The 23,037-nt window shown below is 42.0% G+C and overlaps 1 long non-coding RNA gene across 2 annotated transcripts in view; it reads left to right on the top strand.

The window, feature by feature from the left end:
• Positions 1–23,037, top strand: part of LOC137862456 (uncharacterized) — a 111,186-nt gene continuing 88,149 nt past the window's right edge. For both annotated transcript variants that reach the window (XR_011100287.1, XR_011100288.1), the window contains exons 1-2: positions 1–155; positions 8,888–9,135. This is a non-coding gene — a long non-coding RNA (uncharacterized lncRNA). The remainder of the gene's footprint in view (positions 156–8,887; positions 9,136–23,037) is intronic.

Genomic DNA, 23,037 nt, shown 5'->3' with positions numbered 1-23,037 from the left:
GGCCTCCTGGGGCTGGGCAGTCTTGCAGCTGGGTTGCTCCATGGTTTCTGCCTCCTGTTAGAGGGCTGTGGAAGTTTGGTCTTTGTTTTTGTCTCCAGTACGGCAGGATCTTTTTTGGTTCTGGATGCTGGTCTTGTTCATGTCCTTATGGCTGGGTGAGTGCAAGGCTTTTGTGTGCCTGGTCTGTGTGGGCAGGCTGTCTTGAGGTGGTGTGTAGATGGCACTGTGAGAATTAGTAATGTCTTTGTTTTAGGAGGAAAAAGAAAAAAATTCCTCAAAAGGCTTTAAGTATTAATTCTTCTACAAGCTTGGCTTTGATTCCACTTGTGCAGAATATATTCTCACAGACTGGGGAGTAAGAGGGAGGCTCACTAATTAATGTTTAAAAACCTTCCTCCACAAATACTCTGAAATTGCTCTTTCAGCACAGAGTAACTGAATAATTCTAGGGCTTGATATCCGAAGGTCTTTCGGCTCTAGGAGTAATTCCAATAGGAGCTCTTTCCTTTCTTCTAGAGGCATTTAAAGGGGAAAATTTCTGAGTTTAGAGTGTGAATCTCTTATTGGATCAGGCTTGAAATCTGGCTGTTCTTGGTCTTCAGCCAGTGCAATTTTTGCAGGGGAAATACTCCTTCTATTCAATGGACACTAATGCTTTTCTCTGGGGAAAATGGGAATAATTTTCTTTGCTGAATTGGTGTGCCTAAGTCTGAGCTCCAAACATCATCAGAAAACATTTAACATCTAATCTCTATAAAAACATAATTATCAGCTTTCTGCTAGCGTTTCATGCTACTCAGGTGGATGATGATATAAATGGAAAGAACTGATCCAGAAGGAGGGGGGTAATTTAAGATATTTTGAGATTTAACACTGCTAAATGGCTCCTCCCTTCTACTGCGGTGCTCACAGCTCTTGAAAAATGGAATTTGAGTACAAGAAAAAAACTGCTTGGGTGTGTGAGGGAGCCAGTTCTGTGCAAGGGGTTGGGCGCTGGGAAGTGCCAGGGTGGACGGTGCCTGCTGGCACAGCCAAGTGCAGAGCTCTGCTTCTGCCACGCAGCTGCTGTGGGGTGCCTCACGCAGGAGGGAGGGCACAACGGTAGAGGTAAGCCAGGGGCTTGGTGCAGCCACCAACAGAGATGTGTGTGCTGCCTGCAGGAGAGCGGATAGGAAGGAAGCAGTCAAGTGTTTACAGCTCTTTCTGCTTTCAGCCAAAGCAAAGAGATTGTTACCGAGTCACTCCTGACACAAGTGGAGATGCTAGATAACTGGGGATCAAAGAGAGGAGCTGTAACTTATCTTCTGGAAAATTAAATTGTATGGCTACAGACTGGTCAATAGCAATGTAGTGAATAGTTTTGTTTCACACCTACCAGCTTTGTCACCCTGTCCCACCCCTGTCTCAGCTCCATATTCCCTCTCGTCTCCTCCACCATAAACATGGGAGATGTAAACCAGAAGAAAATAAGGTACCAAGAGACCTTTTCAAATTGAAATGCCGCAAGATTTTTGCTTGTTAGCTATGCTCTGCTTGCAGCTAACAAGAAGACAGTTGTGCCTATTTTCAGCCTAATCAGCTAGATGAGGATTGTCAGGGTGTTTAGAGAGCTCAGGTGTGCCACACGCACAGCTGAGAAAGGGATGAGAGCTGGAGGGCCCCTCAATGAGAGGGGCTGGCTGTGGGTGACAACTTGTGGGTCTCAGGGTTCTGGAGAAGGATTATATTTGGGAGGAGGCTTCTGGCGTGTGTTTATAGCTTGCTGTGATATGCTGTTGTGGGTGCTCTTTAAGAGCAGAGCAATGACGACTGTGCTATTCTGGCTCAAATTCTGCTGATCTTAAGAGCTTCTCAGCTTTTATTCTGTTATTTCCTCCCCGTGGCTCTGTGACAGCAAACTTTGTCATACATCCCTTCAATGTGGGAGCCGTCATCTTGTCTGGAGTGGTGGGGAGCGATGTGCGTTGTGTTACCACAGCAGGATTTTGCTGCTTGACTGCAGTATCTCACAGCGTGATCTGTAACGTAGAGGTATGAAGAGCTTGGTAAGATGGAGAAGAATTGAGTCCTACTATGTTGCTCACAACACTGAAATGTTTACTGTACTTCTAACTGCTGGAGATGTAGGTGGATCTCCCCTTCCCTGCTGAGCTAGGCTGGCACTCTGGTAGCTACCATGGCTTCTCTACCAGAGTCCTTTCTCTGAAACAAGCTCTTCTCAAGGTCTGCATCTTTCCTAGCACTTCTCCCAACTCTTCCCTTGCTTTTCTCCCTTTTGAGTACAAGAATCATCCTCTTGCTGGAGGAGTTAACTGCGGCATTGTGCAAATGCCAGGCAGTTTGGTTGCTTGTGTCCTCATTTAAGGAGGAGACATGGGCTTGTAAGCATTCATTGCTGAGGTATGATTATGCCCTAGACCACAGTAGCTACAGACATCTTCCTACAATATGCTTTGGCAGAGCGGAGTTGATTAATGGAGCCAGAAGCATGAGGAGGAGGAAAACTCTGGGAAACTCCTATGCCACACTAAAATACCTAATCTGAATTAAAATTTCTAATATGTGTTGTCTGCTTTCCAAGCTCAGCAAGACTCTGTGCCAGGGAAGAGCAGCAAGGGGCCCTGAGCAGAGAAACGAGAAGCTTACCATTTCTAGCTGTTGAATGAGGTAACAGGGCTGCAGGACAGAGTATCAGCATCTCGAAAACCCTTCAATGCAGTCTAACACTGTCAGCCTAAGAAGTGCCGTGTTGATGTAACGAGTGCTTGAACTCAGGACTTTTTAATGTATTTAAGAGAAACAAGACCACCCTGATTAGCTGCAGTTTGCTTTTCAAAAGCAGTTATGATTACTGAAATATTGTCACATGCTATGAATGTCTCAGTTCTGTGTCCAAGGTATTGCAGGCTGGCTACAAAGCTATTAATTTAAGTGGTTTGGCCTCAAATGTTCTTTCCCATTTTGAGGCAGCTTGGCAGCCGAACCAAGCATAAACGTATCTGTGTGTATTTTCCTACTTCAATCCACATCCCGGTACTTTCAATGTAAAGACTGAGATCCTATATCTGATAGGCTATGGGGCTGGTAGAGGGGATACTGCAAGGAGTCTGAGACACGTTGACATGGGGGTGTTGGGCCTGGGACTGCTCTTCTTGTCTGCCCCATCTCCCATCCCTCTTGGCTCTGCTGGCTGATGCATCCTGATGGTCCTGAGGTGATGGCTGATGGTCTGAGGACCTGACTTGAAACAAAGTTGTTTTTCTAATTTTTTTCCTAGTTGGATCACTTTGGAGATCCTATCTGTGACAAAAATTTGCCAACACTTGAAATGGCACAGGATGAAAGGCAGAAACAAACTGTCGGCCATTAAGAAAAAGGGACTCTTTTCATCAACAGCGTCAAGTTAAATGTATGTTAAATCAACTCCTCTGCCAGGTCAGTGGTGTATGGCATCTTAAACTACCCCATGTACTTCTCACTAGCCTGTGTTTTGTTCCAAGTCACTCAATAACTGTTTGGGCCTAATCTGCTTTGGAGCCGCGTGGTGGGGAGGGATCCGTGCAGGATCTCCAGGCCCTACGAAGTGCGCCATGGACCGAAGGAGTGGTGCCACTGGGCCAAGGATGATTTTTCACCCTAAAGTTGTCAGTCTATGTGACTTCTTGCGGGGGGAGTCCTCCAAGAGCTGTGCAATACATTTATTTATTTTATTTTTATTTTTTGAAACCTAAGGAGCAGTGGCTTGTTTGTGGTGAGGTGCGCTGGGGCCTGTTTTCTGGGCTGTGGCAGGCCGCAGGGATGGAGATGTGCGCTGAGGTAAAATGCAAAAATGCTGTGAAATTTCAGTCAGCTTCTCCCCTATTTGGTGTTGATTGTTCCTTTTTGGTGACTTCTTGCTGCCTTGCTTGCTCTGTGTTGGCACATGCAGCTGTGATTATCTCTGGTAGATCTGAAGTAGTCGGATACACATCAGCACTCTGGTGTGTACGCACCTCAGTCTGTACTAGCTATGGGGGCACTTTCTACTCTTGTTTTTGCTGTTTTTAATGTCCTCTGTGAGATTTCTAACATTTAATCTGTGGCAGGTAGCTAGCTACAGTGGGTCTGGCTCAAGCCAAAGTGCATGGGACTATGTGTAAAACTAATGGCAAGTTGGATATCTTAGTGTGAAGTCCTTGGTTCTGTCAGCGTGCTAACATCAGAGACCTCACTGCATGGTGGACTAAATTTTCTGAAATCGCTGGTGTGTGAAGAAAGACATGATACAAATTCTGATTTCTTGAAGGTGGATAAAAAACTTTAAAAGCTGTTTCAAGCTGACCACGCACCATTTCAGCCACCTGAAATACTGATTTTCAATTTCTTTCACCTGGAGGTGGGGGAGCATGGGTGACTACGTCAGCACTGTTTGAGTACCTGGCACTAGAGATAAAAATATTTTGTTGTAAGAAAAGATTAGTCATTCTGCAAAAGCTTTGTAGTGAAATACTATTTAGGTAGAAATACCAGCTGAACTTTAATTCCAAAGACGGGCACTGCTTCATTATTTGAAGATGTTTGCTACTGTTATGATCAATATGAGTCGTGCTTTCATGAGCCTTCATATTGTGCAGCTCAGAGCTCAGTGTTGTGGATTTCATTGTCAATCTCCTCTAATTCATTTTCTGCTCTCCAGCATTAATCTTTTCTTGTCAATGTTTTCTAAATCAAATCCAGCACAGCCTGTGGAAAATAAAGCAATTGTTTAAATTGATGGCTTTGAACAAAATAAATCATAAATCAGTACTTAATCTTTGAAACCCCTTTTCATCTAGAACATTTTTTTTCCCCTGGAATGTGATTATAGAGCATAGATTAGAGATAGGCAAGAAAACCATGCCACCTGCAGGTGCTGGAGAGAGGGTGCATTTCTCAAGTGTCCAGCACAGGCAAAGCTGCTGAACTGCCCCTCACATTGGTTTGGAGGTGATCAAGATACATATGCTCAGTTCTTCTCCTTTCTTCAGCAAGTGAAAGGCGTGAAATATGCTAGAGATCACTCTTCCAGAACTTCTGTGTTAATCTTGACTAGATGTAAGTGAATAGGCTCAGATGAGGCAGGCTCAGTGGAGTATGATTTTCCTTTTTGTTACCTTCACAAAAAGCGCATGCAGACCTAGGTCTGAGGTCCCCCATGGGCCAGAAGTCAGATACTTTGGTGTGTTGGTTTATGTATTACCTGATGCTCTTCTCTCAAGTCTGTCTCCCAGTATGCCTGGGAGGTAAAAAGACGGAGCTGCACTTCCACCAAGGTTGAACTGGTACTAAGGTTAGGAAATCTGCTCAGGTTTCTGACTGCCCATTGTCACATTTTTCAGCTGTCTGTGACTACGCTCACTCTGAACTCCAAACTTGTCACATTGCAAAAATAATGTAGTAGCGTTGCCAGTAGCAAAGTTGCTTTTCAAGTTTGGAGCTGCCTACAAATAAACCCTGAAAACAATGAGAAAACATGGATGGAAATGAATTAAGGAGAACAAAACATAGCTATGGAAGACAGCATGTGTTGCTAATTACCTGCCATTCCGATTTCTGAAGTAATTTTTCATCCATGAGCTATGTGGTCAAATGTAGCAGCAAACCAGGAGTGTACATTCTAGCTTGTGGGCATGTTAAATACTGGGAATTGACATTGTGTCATTGCTGCTACAGGTCTCCCATTTAGAATCGTTGTGCTGGAGCTTGGGGAGTGCTGCTGAGGCTGGATAGTTCATCATAAATCGTAATTGCATAAAGATGATCTGCACTAGCTCTGCAGGCTTGATTTCCACTTGTAACTGGCAGAAGGAAGAAGAATCAGAACAATTATCTGGTATTAATTATGGCGAAGACTTTTTGGCTTCTCCTCATCTTCAAAGCCTCAGTTCTTGGCGTGACCAGAGACCTGTGTGCAGGGGAAGATTACATGGACTTTCAGCAGCTATAGTCAGAGGCTGCTTCGTGCACCTTGCATGGTAGAACTTCCTTCAGCAGTGCTGGCTCTGGAAGTCTCAGCAGCCCCAAGTAAGGTGTTAGTTGGTCAGCAGCAGCTGGGCTTTCAGGAGAAGAAAGCACAGGGCCCAGAGCTGGGCATGTGCCGCCTTGCTAGGTGGTTAGAGTCCAGCACAGTCCTGTCTGCTTATGCCCGTAAGGAAATCTAATCTTTTTGTTTAAATACTCAAAAGCTAAAAAGTCTTAGCAGGTACTCAAAATTCAACATGTGAAACACAGTAGTTGTGCACTACCTGCTTCAGTGGAAGAGAAGCAGTCTGCAGCGAAGGCTTCTTTTATTGGATAACTTATGCTGTGAGGGTGAGAAGGGAGAATATGACTTTAATATGGTGCAGACACTTGTGGTATACCAAGGGTTTGAGCCCTAATTTTGGAGAAAGGGTGTATTTAAGGAGTAGTTACTATTGCACATGAGACTGGAAATTAAAGAAAACCTTGTTCTGGCAGCGTGCTCTCATGATGTATGGGAATCCTTATAACATGTTACGTAGGAGAAACTCTAGTGTAACTATGCCCTGATGATGCATCTCCTCTGTCACGCTGTCCTGCGGTTACTGAATGGTGTGCAGGGAGGCAGTGAAGTGTTCCACTAATCCCAGGAAAATCCTGGATCAGAGGGATGTCTGCTGGAGCTGTGTTATGAATAGGATGTACAGTTTATCTTCTGGACTTGTGTGGACTTATTCTGTCCTTACTCTGATAGCCCTGCTTTTTCCTTCCTCTTTCTGAAGTCTAGCTTTGTGGCAGCTATGGTGTGGAATGGCAAGGGAAAAAAAAGAAATCAATAATCCCTACATTTAAAGGAACCAATCTGCAATCTATAAGGGAAAAGGATTCACCTGTCTTGTTGCAAAGCACACTGGAGGGTAACAGTTGTTTGACATAAAACTGAAGCAAGCCTGCAGCCAACAATGGGCAGAAGTAGTAGCTCATGCCACAGATAGAAGTTACAAGCTTGAGTTCCCTCAGGATTTTGCGCCCTAAGATTCAGCCTGTTGTGGGTATAAGGACTGAGCCTCCCAGTATGTGGGGCATCGAGGCAGGCTGCTTTCATTTCCTGATGCCTGTTTTCATGCATCCTGTCAGCACGGAGAACATTCACAATCTCTATTTGTCCCCCAGGCAAAGGCTTCCAGGTTTGGGGAAGAGGATGGACTGATGCACGCCATGATCGTATCTAAACCTTATTTTCTTAGGAATCTAGGCAAGGGGAATGAGAGTAGTTAAATATAGATACATATCTCCCTTAATTGCTCCTGTTTGATTAAGTATCCCGGTGTCTGTGGGACCGTGGAGGGAATTTGTCCTCTGAGAGAAAGTGAGTAATGGCAGTAACAGGCTTTTAAAGCAGGCTGATATGCAATATTTATCGTATATGCTGGAATCCTCAAAAATTTATTTTGGCTGGAAGCTATACTCGGCCTGTCCCCTGGAGGGCACCAACAGCCAACGTTACAGATCCTTATTTGCCTCTTAGCTATCACCCACTGACATGCAGCGCTATGAAGATGGCAAATATATCCCCGTGTATAGATTAAATTGAACCTGCTTTGCCTTGCATAATTTGGAAATTCAAAAGACCAATTTCTTAGTGTAATTGAAAACCACTACATTTCAGGCTTATTCATTGAATCAGTATTTCCAGTTAGAATTCAAATTAGTCTTTCTACCTTTAAACAAGATAACGAGGGTGTAGTTATATTTACTCAGCCTGTTAACAATCAGGTTCAGTGTGGCTGCATATGATTAACTACACATATACAATTGCAAAAGGTTAGTACGAGCATGACTCATGTCATAGGGGAAATCCATCTCCTAAGGCTGAAAATCTGAACTGACAGTTCTGCGCTCAGCCTAATGCCTGGGCCCCTCGGGAAGGGAAAAGTAAAAAGGAAGAGGAGAAAAGGCAAAATGACCAGCCTGACATAAGAGCCCTGTCAATTTGTATGTACTTCCCTTTGGATTTTTTTTTTCTATTTAGCCTGGGGTCCTCTTGCTTTAAAGTTGCATTAATGCAGCTTTCCTGAATTACTTCCAACACCTGTCAGAAAGTGATGTGGCATCCAAATGCGTTTGTAGAGCACATCTGAGAGTCTGGATTCTGTGTGGGCCAGTCAGCTGGAAGCATAAGTTAGAGGCTTGCACATGGAAATGTTTATCTGGAGTGCAGCCTGTTCTTCATCACAGGCATCTGATGTGGTGGGTAAATTGGGTGCTGAACTCCCGAATTCTCTGGAATAGTGATGGGTTTTAAGAGAGAGGCTGACTAGTATCAGCCACGTGTAGGCATCTGAGGCTGTGGGCAGACTCACTTGGTCTTTGGAGTGACTTGCAATCCGAGTGAGCTGGTGCTCGTTCATTGCCAGTGGGGCCAAGTCGTGTTCCCTTGCGTTTCTAATAGCTGAAAACCATGCACCCATGCACCTACATGGCTGGTGCGCAGCGGCTGCTTAGCTGTGCCTGCCTGATCTGTGCATGAGCACGAGGCACCCTTCAAAATAAGTGGTGTTAATAACTAGTTGTTTCTGCGTCGTGAGCAACAGTTGTGCTCAGGTGCTCTGAAGTGGGGCTGTAGGTGTGTGTTTGGGTTGCTCTGTCACAACTTCTTAGCTGATTCTGGTCTGTGTCTTGTGCAAACAGACAAGGCACAGTTTTCTAATAGGCTTCTGCTTTCTGCTCTATTGAGCAACCTGTGGCTCATGCTCCATTAACTGAAACGTTATGCTCTTGCAAAAAAATAAGTGACTATTGTTTTACACGTGTTTAAATTTAAAAAACAATGTAATGTCCTAAAGAAGGGTGAAGTACTTCTCCATTGGCTACTATGCTAACTGTCCTTTCTGTCATTCATTTGCAGGACCACGCTGGGTTTTCTCTGAAAAAAACTTCTCTCTGCATCCCCGACTGTTGTCCTGGTATTGTCAGCAAGCACAAGCCCGAATGGCATGCAGATTGTGTTAATTTGCACTGAAGACAGCCTTTGGCTCTACAAATAAGAAAGCATCTTTAAACACATCCGTTCTCTACTGAGCTGAGTACTCCTGGTTTCCAGCTCTGTGGTGCACACATGCACTCGGCCAGCAAGATCAGCGAGGGACTTACAAGGTAAGTGTGAGCAAGTTTATGATGAAGTCATTAAATTCACGGACACTGTTCTTTTTTTCAACATCTCATATTGGACCATGGATTTGATATTTCAAGTAGTAACATCATTCTGCTGTTGAACTAGAATGGTGATGTTGGGTGGTATTTGCTAGTTCTTCTGGTGTCACTGTGAGCCGTGAATCTCTCAAAAGGAATCAGTGGTTTGGATGGGAGAAGAGGAAAGGATAGAACTTGCTTGGGTAATCATACAAGCAGTCCTTGTGCTGCTTTTAACTTGTGCAGCTTTTAACTAAGATGAGTGTTACCCATCCCCAGTCCAGTCACTGAATTACTCTGTTGTGCCCAACATAAGCTGCAGACAGAAGAGATTTTGTCCTAATAGACTTTTCTTGAAAGGCTGGCCATTGAGCTTCCTGCGCGGAGTCTTGCCCTTGGGTTACTAAGTGGTTTTGTTCAGGATGGCATCCTGCCTGTGCTTTTCAGTGACAGACTGGATTAATTCCAGGGAAGCTTCTTTGTTCTGCTGTTAATTAATAATGCATCTCTTTAAAATAAATAAAAAATCAATGCATATTTAAATGATAGCTAAAGTAGCCTCAAAAGCATAATTTCAGTCCATGAGGTGTATAGTACAGTGCTGTGTTGAAAATCCTAACTAGAGCAAAAGTTAAACAATGCAAATTCACACATACTCTGAAGTACTTGGATGGTTATTGTTTCATGATGTTTTTCTTCTTGGAAAGAGAGGACGAAAAACACAAAGTGCAGTATCTTAGCAAGGTAAGTGAACTAGTGAAGGTAATAACCTCTTTCATTCCCTTTCTGAAAGGGATTTGTAACTAAGACGAAACCTGTAGCAGTGTATTGAAGTGGTAAAGCTGCTACCCAGCGTTAACAGCTGTTTACAGAGGAGGTAGTCAACAAACTGCTCAGGAAAGCAGCTTACGTGACCATTCCCTTCTGTTGAGCAATGCAGGGTAAAATAAGCTATAAAACTAGGATCTGGGAGAAGATTTTATCTACCTCTGTCACTGTACAACGCTAGTCAATACTTCTCACTGTCCAGTTTCTTCTAATGATGCAAGAACTGAATTTTTAACGTGAACTTTTGCCATTGCTGCTTCAGCTGATTCTTGTAAAAGCTACCGGCATCTTGTTTTGCAACACTTACCTTTATTGCAAATCTCAAATAGTTGTGAAATGCCAGATCCTTTAAAATTCATTTGTGGCAGTTTTCCTCACCAACATAGACAGTTGACATGGGGAGAATAAATGACGTGTAGTCTTAAAGTGAGCATCCTATAGTGAGACAGTTTTCTCATGGTTGTTGTTTATAGTTTTTTTTTGTCTGTTTGTTTGACAAATACTCTTTCTGCTCCTTCCTCTGTCAGGGAATTGGAAATCTTTTCCTGTGGGGCTTGTTTTCCTCTGGAAGCACAGTTTCAAGCTCAGGGTTTTCCCTTGCCTCTAGAAGAATCCTTTGCCAAGGTGATGGAAAGGCTCTGCTGTGCTGCAGTCTCTCAGGGCTGCTCCTGGACTGCCCAACCTGGTGCTTTGCATGCATCTCCCTCTGGCACTCTGTACCCAGGCATGTCCAGAAAGCCCCAGGGCACAGCACGTCTTCCATGCTCTCACAGTTTTTCATATGATTCAGGGAGTAGTGACCAGGATGGGAAAAAAAAGTCAAATGTGGTTTTGGTGCTTCAGGAGTTGTCTGTTAACAGGTGAGCAGAACCAGGTACTGCTCATGGTGAAGTGGCCCTAAGGATTTAAAGCTTGGGCTCCAATGAGATCAAAGTACGCAACTTACAACACGAAAAAGGATTGCTTTGATTAAAGCTGAAGTTTTAATTTCATTTACAAGGTATCTAGATGATTTACTCGTGTGATCAAAACAGATCACATCGTAAATAGGTTCACAGAAAAACTGAGTGATGCTGTGTAAATGGAGCTCAGTTCACAGGCTTGGAGACAGAACCTAGTCCTAACCTCTAGCACAGCGTGGGGCATGATGCAGACAGCTTTTCATCTTCTACTCTTCAGTCATGAGCTTTGAAAGCTTGCAGACAACTCAGCTCTGTTATATTTTTGCTTGGGGGTCGAGGTAGTGGAGAGGCAACTATATGCTACACAAGATAGAGAGATCTTGAAGTGTAACATACATCTCTGGAGCAAGAGGATGCTTTGATTTGGCTGAACGTGAAGCGCCCTCATGGTCTATCATAATGTAAGTCAGTTTTAGCCATACTTAACAATCAAAACTCAAAATCCTCTTGACGGTGCCCCAAATAGAATATATTTAAGTCAAAATGGCCATTGATTTAAGTTACTATAAAAGCCCTCTATTCCTAGTGCCTGGAAGATTTATTAACAGGGTTCAAACTGCAGATGTGCAGAAGCGCAGGTGTTCAGAATATACTGGACAAGAATCATTAGTATAGATTCTTTAAAGTCATTGCCAGCATTTTTTAAAATACTCCTCTAGAACAAATGACTCCCATAAGTGGAGATAATCTTTATTGAAAAGATATTAAATCTTCTTACTGCCATGAACTAGATTTTAAAAATGCTGGACATTCTATTTATCAGTAAGCTGGTTCATGGGAGCCTTCTGGCTGCATTAAAGGTGAGAATTAACTCAACCAGATACTAAGCATGAATGATTTAGGAGCCTTCCCAGAAAATGACTTGTACAATTTAAATGCAAGTTCTCCTCCAAAATGTTGTCGAAAGCCTTTGTTTGTTTCTCAGGGATGTCCTGGTTTATGTATCAAGCTATGTTTGACCTTTATTGCCTCCGCAGAAATAAAGGCTTTGAAGTGGATAGCTTGAAATATTTAAAGATCTCTACATTTCAAGGGTAATTTTAACAGAAACATCTTTGCTGAAATGCCCCTTAGCACGTTTCCAGTGGAATTGATCAGCCACCCTTCAGAACTGGCTTGCAAACCAAATAATGGAAATTACCACAAATTCTGTGTGTGTTCCCAGCTACTTAAAGATGGTGATAACTAGAGCAGGGAAACCAGCAGCTTTGTGGTACCTGAAAATGAGATTTATCTTGTATTGGTTACAAGTTCCTAAATTAATAATAATAATAATCTTGGAAACAGCATTTTTGGTTATCAACTTGGTTCCTATGTTTTTGAGCAACTGCGTAAGAGAATTATGGTAGAATACTCTGGAAGGGTGTTGGAGAGGTCATGTAAGTCATCAGCCCCATGGCAGGATCAAAGGTATATTAATCGTATCATATATTTATTCAATGCGTTCTGAAAGATCTCCAGTGTTAAAGACTCAGCTAATCTATTCTGCTTCCTCATCCTTGCCATTAGAAAGATTTTTCTTAACATTTTCCCAAAATCTTTCTTTTTGTAATGAGGCCAAAAAACTGAGCAACTTGTCTTATCCGTCACAGGTATGAAAAAAAGATTATGTTCCCCTCATGAAGACTTTGAGGTCCTCCCCGTGAGCTGCCTTCTCTTTAGGGCATACGGCTCTAAATGTTTTTAATCTTCCTTCATGTCATGCTTTGTGAATCTCCGATTAGCCTCATTGCGCTCCTGTTACTCTCTCCAGTTGGTTTGTATCTCTCCTGATCCAGAGTATCTTTCTCAGACATCTAAAATAACATCCATCACCAATTTTTGGTTCAGCAGCGATGTTAGAAATATGTTTGCTATTGAGCTTAAAGTAAACGAGTACTGTTAGCAGAATGTTTTTTCCTGTGCTGGGAGATTGGTATTCCATAGTAACAAAAGTCACGGATAAAATTAAACCTAATACTGAACATTAATTTGGGAATGAATGTACATTTAAAATGATATTGGTTCTAAAGCAGGCTTTCAGAATATCCAATCTTACTATTTTTTTCCCTAGTGACTTGGATCCAAACAGCTTCAGTCTTTGACCTTTTTTACCTGACATTTCCCTACCTCCTCTACCTTTCCCAACTTCTTTTCCCTGCTTGTCTTGTGAATACCCGGCATTCCAGTAATGAGTGCTATTTTTTTGTGTGTATTTCAATTCTTTATAACGAGTTCAGGATCTCTCAGCCAGTGTGCAAGTGCTTTCTTGCTCTGGAAGATGCTCAGCCCTCATTTGCACACGCTCTTTGACGTGACAACCTATTTCGTGACAAAATGACATTTGTTGCTGATTTTGCCACATGAACCTTGTGCAGAGCCTTTTCTTCCTCCTGCAATTAAAGCTTGCGTCTTAGTTACTGCCTTTTGTTTCTTTTGAACTCGTCAGGGGAGGAATATAATCAGATAATATTTGAAATTACAATCTTGGCTAAGACAAAACATTAAAAACGTGAGGTAGTCATCACTTCAGATTAGCATTTGAAAGCTGATAAGTAGACAGGCCAAATAATCTGCACTCATTTCTGAGCAACAATTTAGGATTCTGGGGAATCAGGTATCTCGCTAAGCAGATTGAGGAAATAAGGCTCAGTTAATCAAGGTGGGAAAATAAAGCTGCAACAGCAGAAGCCGGGACGATTTACCAGTCACTCGCAGCTGAGGAATGCAGATATTCATTATCCTGCTGGAGAAGTAGGGGTATGCAGTGATATAACTTGCAGTGATAAAACGTTGGTAAAAACTTGGGACTGAAGTAGACCATTTGATCCCTTAAAACCAGTCCAGAAGATTCCAGAAGAAGTCTGACTCTCACATGGTAAAGCCACGCCACAAACCTGGTGTGGGCTGTGGGCATGGTAGCAAACCTGGGACCTTTAGCACAAAAGTGGAAAAAATTGTGATGTGCCAGAGGGAAAGCAAGAAACATGAAGCTCTTGCTGATGTCTTGAACTACTGAATTAGCTGCAAATTTGCTGGCTAAAAAAAGTCCAGCTGGTGCTAGGAAACCGGTTGCTTTCCCAACTTCAAAGCTTCTACCAGGCTGCCCACAGAGGATAATTCCTTCCATGAACAGTCGGTTTAACTCTCGAGTGCATGAGATTTTTTTATTTTTTTTGTCTTGCATTTGAGTTTCTGAATGCTGAGCAGCCTGGGTTTAAGGTGAGAGAAGACATTTTTGAAAGATTTTTATGGAAATTGCTTCTGTGACAGGGCCAGAAATAAACCTTTCCGCACTGCAGTTGCAGAAGGAAATGACCACCTGAGTACAGCAGAATGAAATTTGCTTTATTACCTAAGCCACGGTTATTTTCTTGGAGACTTTGTTCTTTGGGATGTGTGCCTGGGGCTTCTCCTAGGAAAGGTTGTCACTTCGGAGCACGGCTTGATCTTTCTTAGCAAATTCCCTCCCATCATCAGTCTTGTGTAAAGAAGGGAGAGCGAGGTTTAATTAAATACGTTAGAGAAGCGTGTGGTGTGGTTCAGGTGCTACAAGGCAGTCAAGGGAGGGGAAATTCATAGGGAGGTGTTGGGCTCAAAGTCTTGTGCTTACAAAACACGCTGCACCATGTTACCCCGGCTTTGCATGAGTGCAGAGGTGTGGAAGGGCTGAAGGAAAATTCTGACAAATACTTGTAACGTCATGGAGCTTCTGAAGTTGCTGCATCTTTATGCCAGTTGGCTTTCTGAAGCATTTGGCATTTAGTGGCATTCTGCATACCATACAAAATTCAGGCATGGTTTTTCCATGCTGAAGCAGAGCCACAATAATTCCTGAGGTCTGCAGCTTGTTTCAATTATTTACTTTTGCAAAAAGATTTTTATAAATCCTCCTTCCTTTTTCCCATTATTAACTTTCTTGTCAAACTTTTACTTAAACCGCAGAGACAAAGATGGATCTTTCCTTTATAGATCTGCAGAGTTAGATTTACTACTTTGACCCATTTCTGTGTGATTGAGAGCTAATCTGTCTCCCTTTTATTGGCTTTCGGTAAAGTGTGTATTTCTTTGTTTCCCTTTTTCATTCTGCATTGTCTTGTGAAAATATGTAACTTCGCTTCAAGCTGTAAAAAATTATCCCTCTACAATAAAGAACAAAGTGACAACCCTTAATCCAATCCCAGAGAAGTTTTATGTCTTTAATTAGCTTCTTGGATTGTATTCATACATGATTCAAGGAAAATGAGCTATGAGCAATAATAAAGGTATCGTGCTCACCTCTGACCTTGCAGAGAAGAATGCTGCAGCCAGAAAGCTTTTTTGGCCCAGCATCAGTGACGACTGGTTGAATTCTGATTTTTTTTTTTTTTTTCTCCTCTCCATAAAAAGCATATAGAGTGCTCCCACTGCACTTCGCTTGCTGTCCCGGGGCAGAATTTGACTTGTGAGATGTTAACTCCAAAGACTGATGTTTTCAGTGTCTCACTCTGCTTTAAATGAGTATTGGTCCTGTCAGTGCTCCAGTTTGACAGGATACACTTCTATCCCTTCTGTAAGAGTTGAGTACTGTTGTTTTTAATGCATAAAGGAGATAAATTATTTTTTTTTGTTTGATTTTCTACCACTTTAAAGCTAGCATTACTGTTTATGCAGGTTGTTAATGTTTTTTGCCTGACTCAAGTGGCTGATCTTGTGGTCATCCATAGCGTTACATTATGTGAGAAAAACTTTACCCCATATATATGTCATTCTTCTTTGTTCCTAAAGAGCTGAATGAGCATGAGGATTATGTCCAGGGATATTGATCCGAGGCCTGGTGTTGACAGAAGGTGCTGTCTCACTGCAGCAGCCCACAATTGATCACCGTTTCCTCCTTTCCAGGGGTAGCATCTCCGTGGCATCTCTAGTGAGCTCCTGACCCTCTGCAGCAGGGTTGGCGCTTCCAAGAGGTGATGCCAGGCTTAAAGTATTGCTGTTCACAGAGTTTGCAGAGCTACAGATGGGGAATACCAATAAAACCTGCACATTTATTACTTGCAGTAATTAAATTTACCAGGGCGTTTTGCTGCATTTTCTGTTTGGTGTAGCAGTTGTCAGTTTTTTAATGGCTCCCGCTATGTCAGGGTATAAATACCTACTTAGTCAGTTTTTGCTGGTCTTCAGGGATGAAATACCTCTGCACTGGCATGTGAGGGACACATTTAGGTGCCCTGTAAAGTATCTGTAGTCTGCAGAGATTTTCAGAGCAGTATTTCCTCTTGCTGGTAGGAGTGTGCTTTTGCAAACAAAAGTGGCTGCCTTGCTAGGCTGGTGACAACCTTGCTATGGAACAAAATTAAGAAGGACTTCGGTAGAGTAGTTTAAAATAATTCTAAACCTGGATTAGGTTCTGTGGGGAAGCCAGGCTATGGAGGAGTCAAATAAGACATAAAATCAAGCTTTGTGTGCTACTAAATGCCTGGATGGAGCAAGGCAGCGTATAGCTAATATTCTCTGTTGCTTTATAAACACATGGAATCACATTAAAAAACAACAGAATCACAAACAATGTAGAACAAATGCTGCTAAAATTAGCAGCTGTTGAACCTGCCAGTTAGTGATAGAAAATCTTCAAAAGACCTGTTTCACAGTAGTTTGGATATGGTTGTTGAGTTCTGTAGTTCATATTTTTAGGCTGAAAGCATACAGATGCATATTTTCATTGACGTGCCTGCTGATTCTTTAGGCATATTTTATTTTGATGTTCCTGAGATTCGATAATGCAGTCCTGATGCTAAATAAATGTGTGCTTTCTTATATGGGCTTTTAAAAAATAGTTGTAAATTGCAGTTTAATAACATTTGTGCAACACTTCCACCTTACTTATAAAACAATTTATTTTGGTGCATTAGTTGCAGTGCTGGTTACCTGTACAACTGCATTTCAGTCATCCACTGTCCAAGCAGCCTACCTACAAAAAGACTCCAAACCTAACAAAAAATAAAAAAAAAATCAAACACAAAACCAAACAAAACCTGTTTAAACCAGATATATTGATGTAGAAGGCATGTAAGTAGCACAGTAACCTCCACCCTGAAATCAAATGGCTACATAATACAACATTTAAGAGCTGAAAAATGTTTCAGAGCATAGATGCACGTTTTCAAATGAAATGTTGTGCTCAGAAAGCTTTTATGATCAAGTTTGTTCAGTATCCAAGGTTAATGCATGAATGTGGAGGCAATCATGGGGTAAGTGGAAATTTTAGCTTTGTGAAATGAAAAGCTAAGGAAATTTAAAAAATAAGGAAAAAAAAGAAAAGGAATAGGTCAGAAATAGATTACAGGAGAACAAATATATAAAAAAAATAATCAAAAAGAATGTGTATGGTTTAAAGCTACAAAGGGAGTTCAATATCTTGCTGGAAAAAAAAAAAAGCTACCAATCTGCACTCCCTGGACCTCGTAGTCTAGTTGTGGAGTAATGGTGATCATCCATGTACTTAATTAGACCAAATGGTAATTTGTGTTGTCTTCATTCACACAAGCACCAAAACTGAAAATACTGATGGAGAAAATTCAGTGATTAAAAATGTGGTTCATCCACAGTACGATGCCATAATTCACATGGTACTGCTCTGGGAACATGCTACGTGCATAAATATCTTTGTTGTGGTGTAAGCATCCACATTTTGACTGCATATACCATAGGAGTTGCATCCAGAGGGCAGTAGGGATTAGGATGATTCAGCTGAATGGGCTCTGGGGAAAGCTCACAGGGATATGGGTGGTGGTTTGGGGTCACCAGCTAGTCACCCTAAAGGAAATAAGAATTAACATCGTAGGAGCTTTGCTGTTTCAAGACTATGTGACCACCTCATCTATTATGTTCATGTCTGGCTTGTTGGTATTGCTTAATGTCTCTAACTAATGTATGTTTGCTAACATGACTTGGGATTGCCTGGTCTTCCTGATTTGATTGCTCAGGAAGCACAACATCATAGCAAAATTAATGTAAATAAAAATGGCTGACATAGGAAGAGTAAATAAAGAAAATGAATGCAGCCAGATATAGCAAGTCTTTGATCATAGATTACAAAGATATTTCAGTGCATAAAAATGTAAAGAGTAATGATGTCTTTGAAGAGTTAGTAACACAAAAGTCCATGTACATCACAAAGTAGAAAGGGTAGAGAAGGGTAAAGGATTAAGAAAGCAGAAGATAAGACTTTGTGCATCATTAATGAAAAATGAGGAACAGAAAGACAAATGAAAAAATTCCCTGCATTGAATGATGGCTTTGATTCCTTACTTTACGGTGTGTTGGCATAACACAATACGAGGATTTAAAGATGTAAAAGAGAACAAAAGCACAAAACCACTGAATGTGTATCACAAAGTACAAGGATGGGGTAACTGCTTCCAAAGTGAGAAGATGCCAAGAAGAGCCTATTAAAACACTAGATGCCTATAAAGTGAACCGTGGATCAGACAGAGCTGGAATCTATCTGATTGTGCTGCAAGAAAGTGGGTAAAGTAAGTGGCAATGTTGGGTTCTACTGCACGGGTGTGTTTTCCAGTGGAAAGCCAAAGGGGGAGGCCAATTTAGTGCATTTGCTGCTATGGGCTGTCAGCCTGAGCAGGGTTTGTTCGTGTGTCTGTCAGGAAGACAACTGCTGGCAGAGCATGTGTTGGAGGGGGGAGCTCACGTTCCTCGTTTCCAGCAAGCAGCGAGCTGTGGTGCAGGCTCATGTGAAAGAGCCTGGGTTCCATTTCGGTACCGGCCTCGCTTCCAGACCCGTCACTCACCTTGCACTGCTCCAGCACCTGCCTTCTCCTTGTTCCCACTGTACTGCATAGAGACTTCCTGGGTGTGGGTACCTATGCTTATTTTTCTTTCTGCTTCTGTTAGGATTGGCAGCAGGAACAAAAAAAAAAAGCAGGGCTGCCTCCTGCTTTCATTAGTTCGGTGTGCTCCAGCCGCACTGCTCCAGTTGTCTTAAATGCTACTGCGTTGCAGAGCTCATGCCCAGGTGATTATTTAGCAGTGATAATGGGCTCCACGACCCTATACTATGTGCTACCTTAGAAAAATATTCTCTTTTCAGTTTTCCCACAGCAGGTGTTTCCCTCTCTCTAGGGCTAACTTTGTACAACAAGGTTCGATGAATTTTGCCTCCTGTTTATTGCCACTTCTAATCACTTCTGTGAAGAGCTTTACTGCTCCTGTTTGTACCAGGCAATAGGGGAAGAAGTCTTTTCCTCCTTTTTTCATCTTTTTTTTTTTTTTAAATTTTATTTTAAATGTATGATCTATAAATCATTGATCGGAGCTTGTTGCTGCTCTAAGCCAGAGCTGAGCAGAGGCTGAGCTGAGTTCTGGTCTGGGCCCCCAGCTCACATAAGGCTGGTGGGGAGCTCCGTCGGGTGGTGTAACAGGGGGTCCATGTAAGCACCTTCACACCGATAAACCTTTCAGCTTCTTCCAGCAAAGGAGCAGCTGGGAGGGTGGCTTATGCACAGGGTGTTCTGGTCTGGTGGATGTCCATAGTCAGCTGAATACATCGCTGGTAGGGCTGGGTTGTTTCTGGTGTTTTAGCCTCACCGTGCCAGCAGGCAACTGTCTGCTCTCCCATCTTCTAGGGATTTTATACCTGGGTGAAGCTGTAAATGATCACTGGGGGCTGAGACCTCTAGAATATGTAGTTTGGGGTGTAACAAATGAGTGGCCTTAACTACCTTCTGCTTTTAACATCTAGCACCTGGAAACGTAAGTCCATAGTAATGTGAGCAATTCTATATAGCTGGTGGGAGTTTTGGGAATACATATGGCTTAGCTGTAGACGTTGAATTATAAAGGAGTTGTGAAATGCCATCTGCCCGCTTGTGCTGTGTATTCTAAAACTGCAAACAGCTCATACTTGTTTCTTCTCAGGTTTATCTCATAGTTAGTGTTTTTTTTTTTCTTCCAACAGCTTTTGAAACTCCATTTTCATGCTTTTTTTTTCAGCTTTGGGTTTGGTTGTATCTAAAAGCAAACATTAAAGGTATGTAGACAAGACACTGCCTTCTATTTCATCCAGTGTACTTTAATGTACACGGTTTTGCAATGATTTTTAAGTAAAATATGTAACAAGTGTGACACATGACCATAAATCAATATCCTACGTACAAAATTTTTTTCTTTTGTAAGTCACATAAAAATCATGCAACCGTGCTACATTACATCAGCACATATGTTTTGTGAATTAGGAAGTATACTTCCTATGATGATCCCCCATCTGCTGCTACCTCTGATAAATCTAATGCTGGCTTCTGAATACTGAAACACTACTTTAGTCTGGCATGTGTTTGACAAGGAGATCTTGAATCTCACAGGCTGACCCTCTTGTGGATGACCACTTATGAAATATGTAAAGAATAGGAGATTTGGTGAAGTCAGACAAAAGAAAACCCGGCTTATTTGTTTGAAAAAGTGTATGTTTTTCTGCTAGCCTGTGCAATAACGTCTCTCCTGTAATCATTTGTTGTGAAGTGAATTTGTTAACAGCCCGTTAGGTAGGCAGATGATGAAGCTGACACTCAGTGAGGAGACCTTGCTTTTCCATTTGCCATTAAATCACTGCAGAGCTGTCACTTACCGCTGCAGGATTCAACCTGCTGGTTTTATGGCTGCCTGGCCTGGAGGAGGGAAGGACAAACTGGCAAATCCCTAGAGAGGAGACTGGGACTGTGCTGGAAGTGGTGCTGCCTCTGGGGGTGTTGGTGTTACCCAGCCCACTGGAGACATCTCTCTGCTGGCCATGTCCTGTAAAGAGGACAGGACCTGCTGGAGCAGCCAGGCTGTGGAATAGCCCCGTGTTATAGGTCAGGGAAGCACTCAGTCCTGCAGAGCTTGTGCATGCACAGCTGGGGGTAGTTTGGGATCAGTTATACACAGTGTGAGTTCCATGTATTTATTTTACTCCCATTTCCATCATGCAATTTAGTTCCCAGTCCAGGAGAAAAGATAATATAATAATAATAAAAACATCAATTAACGTTTTGAATATACAGTTTTAAAATCTGTTTTGTTTTGGCCCTTCATCCTTTAAATATTTAGATGATTTGCTTCCATTAGTCCATTCCCAATTTGCAGAAGCCAGGGTTTCTTCATTTTTAAGGCATTTTTGTCTTGCAAAATCTGGAATAATTCCACAGAACTTCTACAGAAGTCAGATCTCACTCTGATCTTGGAAGGTTAAATAGCTGATGCTTTGGGTATTGGCTTGGCCAAAGTCATGAAATCAAAAACTGCAAGTATTTTGCTGATGGCAGGGGAGCAGATCAGTGCTTCTTTTGCAGGGATGCAGATTGTTCGGGGAGATTGGTGCTTCCACTCTGGGCAATACTTCAGCCAAAAGCAGCACCTGTCCTAAAATGTCCCTGATGATCTATGAAGGCAGAGAAAATCCAATGATGTTTTTCACTTCTAAAAGCTGAGTGGTTCACTCCTACAAACTTGCGTTATGGATCAAAAATGATGGGGCCCAGGACACAGCTGGATCAAGCGTATGATTTCCTGGTGTCTTTATTTCCTTGCTTTTCCATTGCCATGCACTTTTGTAGTCATTTAATACCTTGTAGGCTGATTGTAAAGTGATTGCAAAATAGAACAAGCAGGTGGTCCTGATGGTACTTCGCATTGGTTTTGCTCTCTTCATGTAGCTGCAGATGAACACAGAGCACTAAGAGCTGAATCAGGACCCCACTCCCCTTTTAATAGGGGACCTTATTTTTAATATATATATATATTTGCCTTTCATTGTGTTATAGGGATTTTCATTCACGTTGTACTACAAAGTGACTTATTCAGGAAGGTTCAAGATATTTAAGACATCCTGATTATTGTTGTGTAGTATCCTTAAAATCCTAGTTCTCCTTAAAATGCCACGCAGAAGTACCTCCATGGTGGAGGTATACCTATACCTCCACTATATTAGCCACTGACATACAAGTCTGGGCAAACACAAATGAGATGTAATGCCACTGAAAAAATATGAAGAAGGAAGTTATTTTTCTCCGAAATGGTCTGCTTGACGTGTGGATGAGTACCTGAAGGAAAAGTGTGCTGCTTACGATGTGCCTGCTGCTTGTTTTCTTGCTGCCTGGAGATGGTGTTTTGAGAACTGGAATGAGCAAATAGCTTGAGGCAAGGCCATAAAAGCTGCTAAAAAGTCTAGTGATCTTCTTTTCTTTTGGATGTAATTGTGGTTAATTGGCAGAACTGTACAGAGAATAAAAAGGTTCCCTTTAATCTCTCAACTTTTATTATCTGGAAGTTGTCAAAGGAAGGAAATCCCTATGAACAAGTGCTGTGCTGTCTGCACTGGTGTCTCCAGACGTGGTATTTATTGTCCATGGCAGTTGGAGCAGAAAAGTCTGCAGAAGCAGGAGAGAACTGTACACATGTAGGGGCAAAAAGTTACTTTGCTTTCATCAACCCTGAGATCAGTAAACAGCAAATAATCATTTTGGAAGTGACGGTATTTGAATAACGTAAGGTCAAAAATATTGAACATGCATTGTAAATTTATACCAAAGGAGCTTAAACACTAGAAAAAAAAATCCCAAAAAACATCTTTTACTAAAAATAATGATAGTAGCTTAGGGAGAGTGTATAGCTTAAGGGAAATTCATTTGAATAAGGTTTTAATCCTGAGTAACCATCAATAAAACCAGGAATTTCATGTGCTTTGAAAGGAGTACTTTAAAAAAGAAATACTTTTAATAGACTTATCTTGCTATAGGATACAGTGGGCAGAGAAGACAAAGACTGTGGCTCAAGCTGTGGGCATGCACATTATTACTTCTCAGAAGATTTAGGCTGCTTGTGTTGTAGAGTTTGTGCTGGCACAGCTCTGGCACAGGTACGACGTGCGCCACCAAACACTTACCTGTTCATCACCTCCCTCCTAGCTTAGTCATGCAGTTTGAAAAGGTGACAAAGAAATGTTCTTTTCCTACTGTTATAACCACGTCGGTGATTTTGACAACAGTGTTTGTAGCTGATGCTTGTGGATGGCTCTGTATCTTCATGAGATGGTAGAGAATGAAACTGGTTGAGCTTGCAGCAAAGG

The sequence above is a fragment of the Anas acuta genome, chromosome 11 (assembly GCF_963932015.1).
Source record: "Anas acuta chromosome 11, bAnaAcu1.1, whole genome shotgun sequence".
In the NCBI taxonomy this organism is placed as follows: Eukaryota; Metazoa; Chordata; class Aves; order Anseriformes; family Anatidae; genus Anas; species Anas acuta.
The sequence above is the reverse complement of the archived record's forward strand: the minus strand, read 5'-3'. Positions and strand labels throughout refer to the sequence as shown.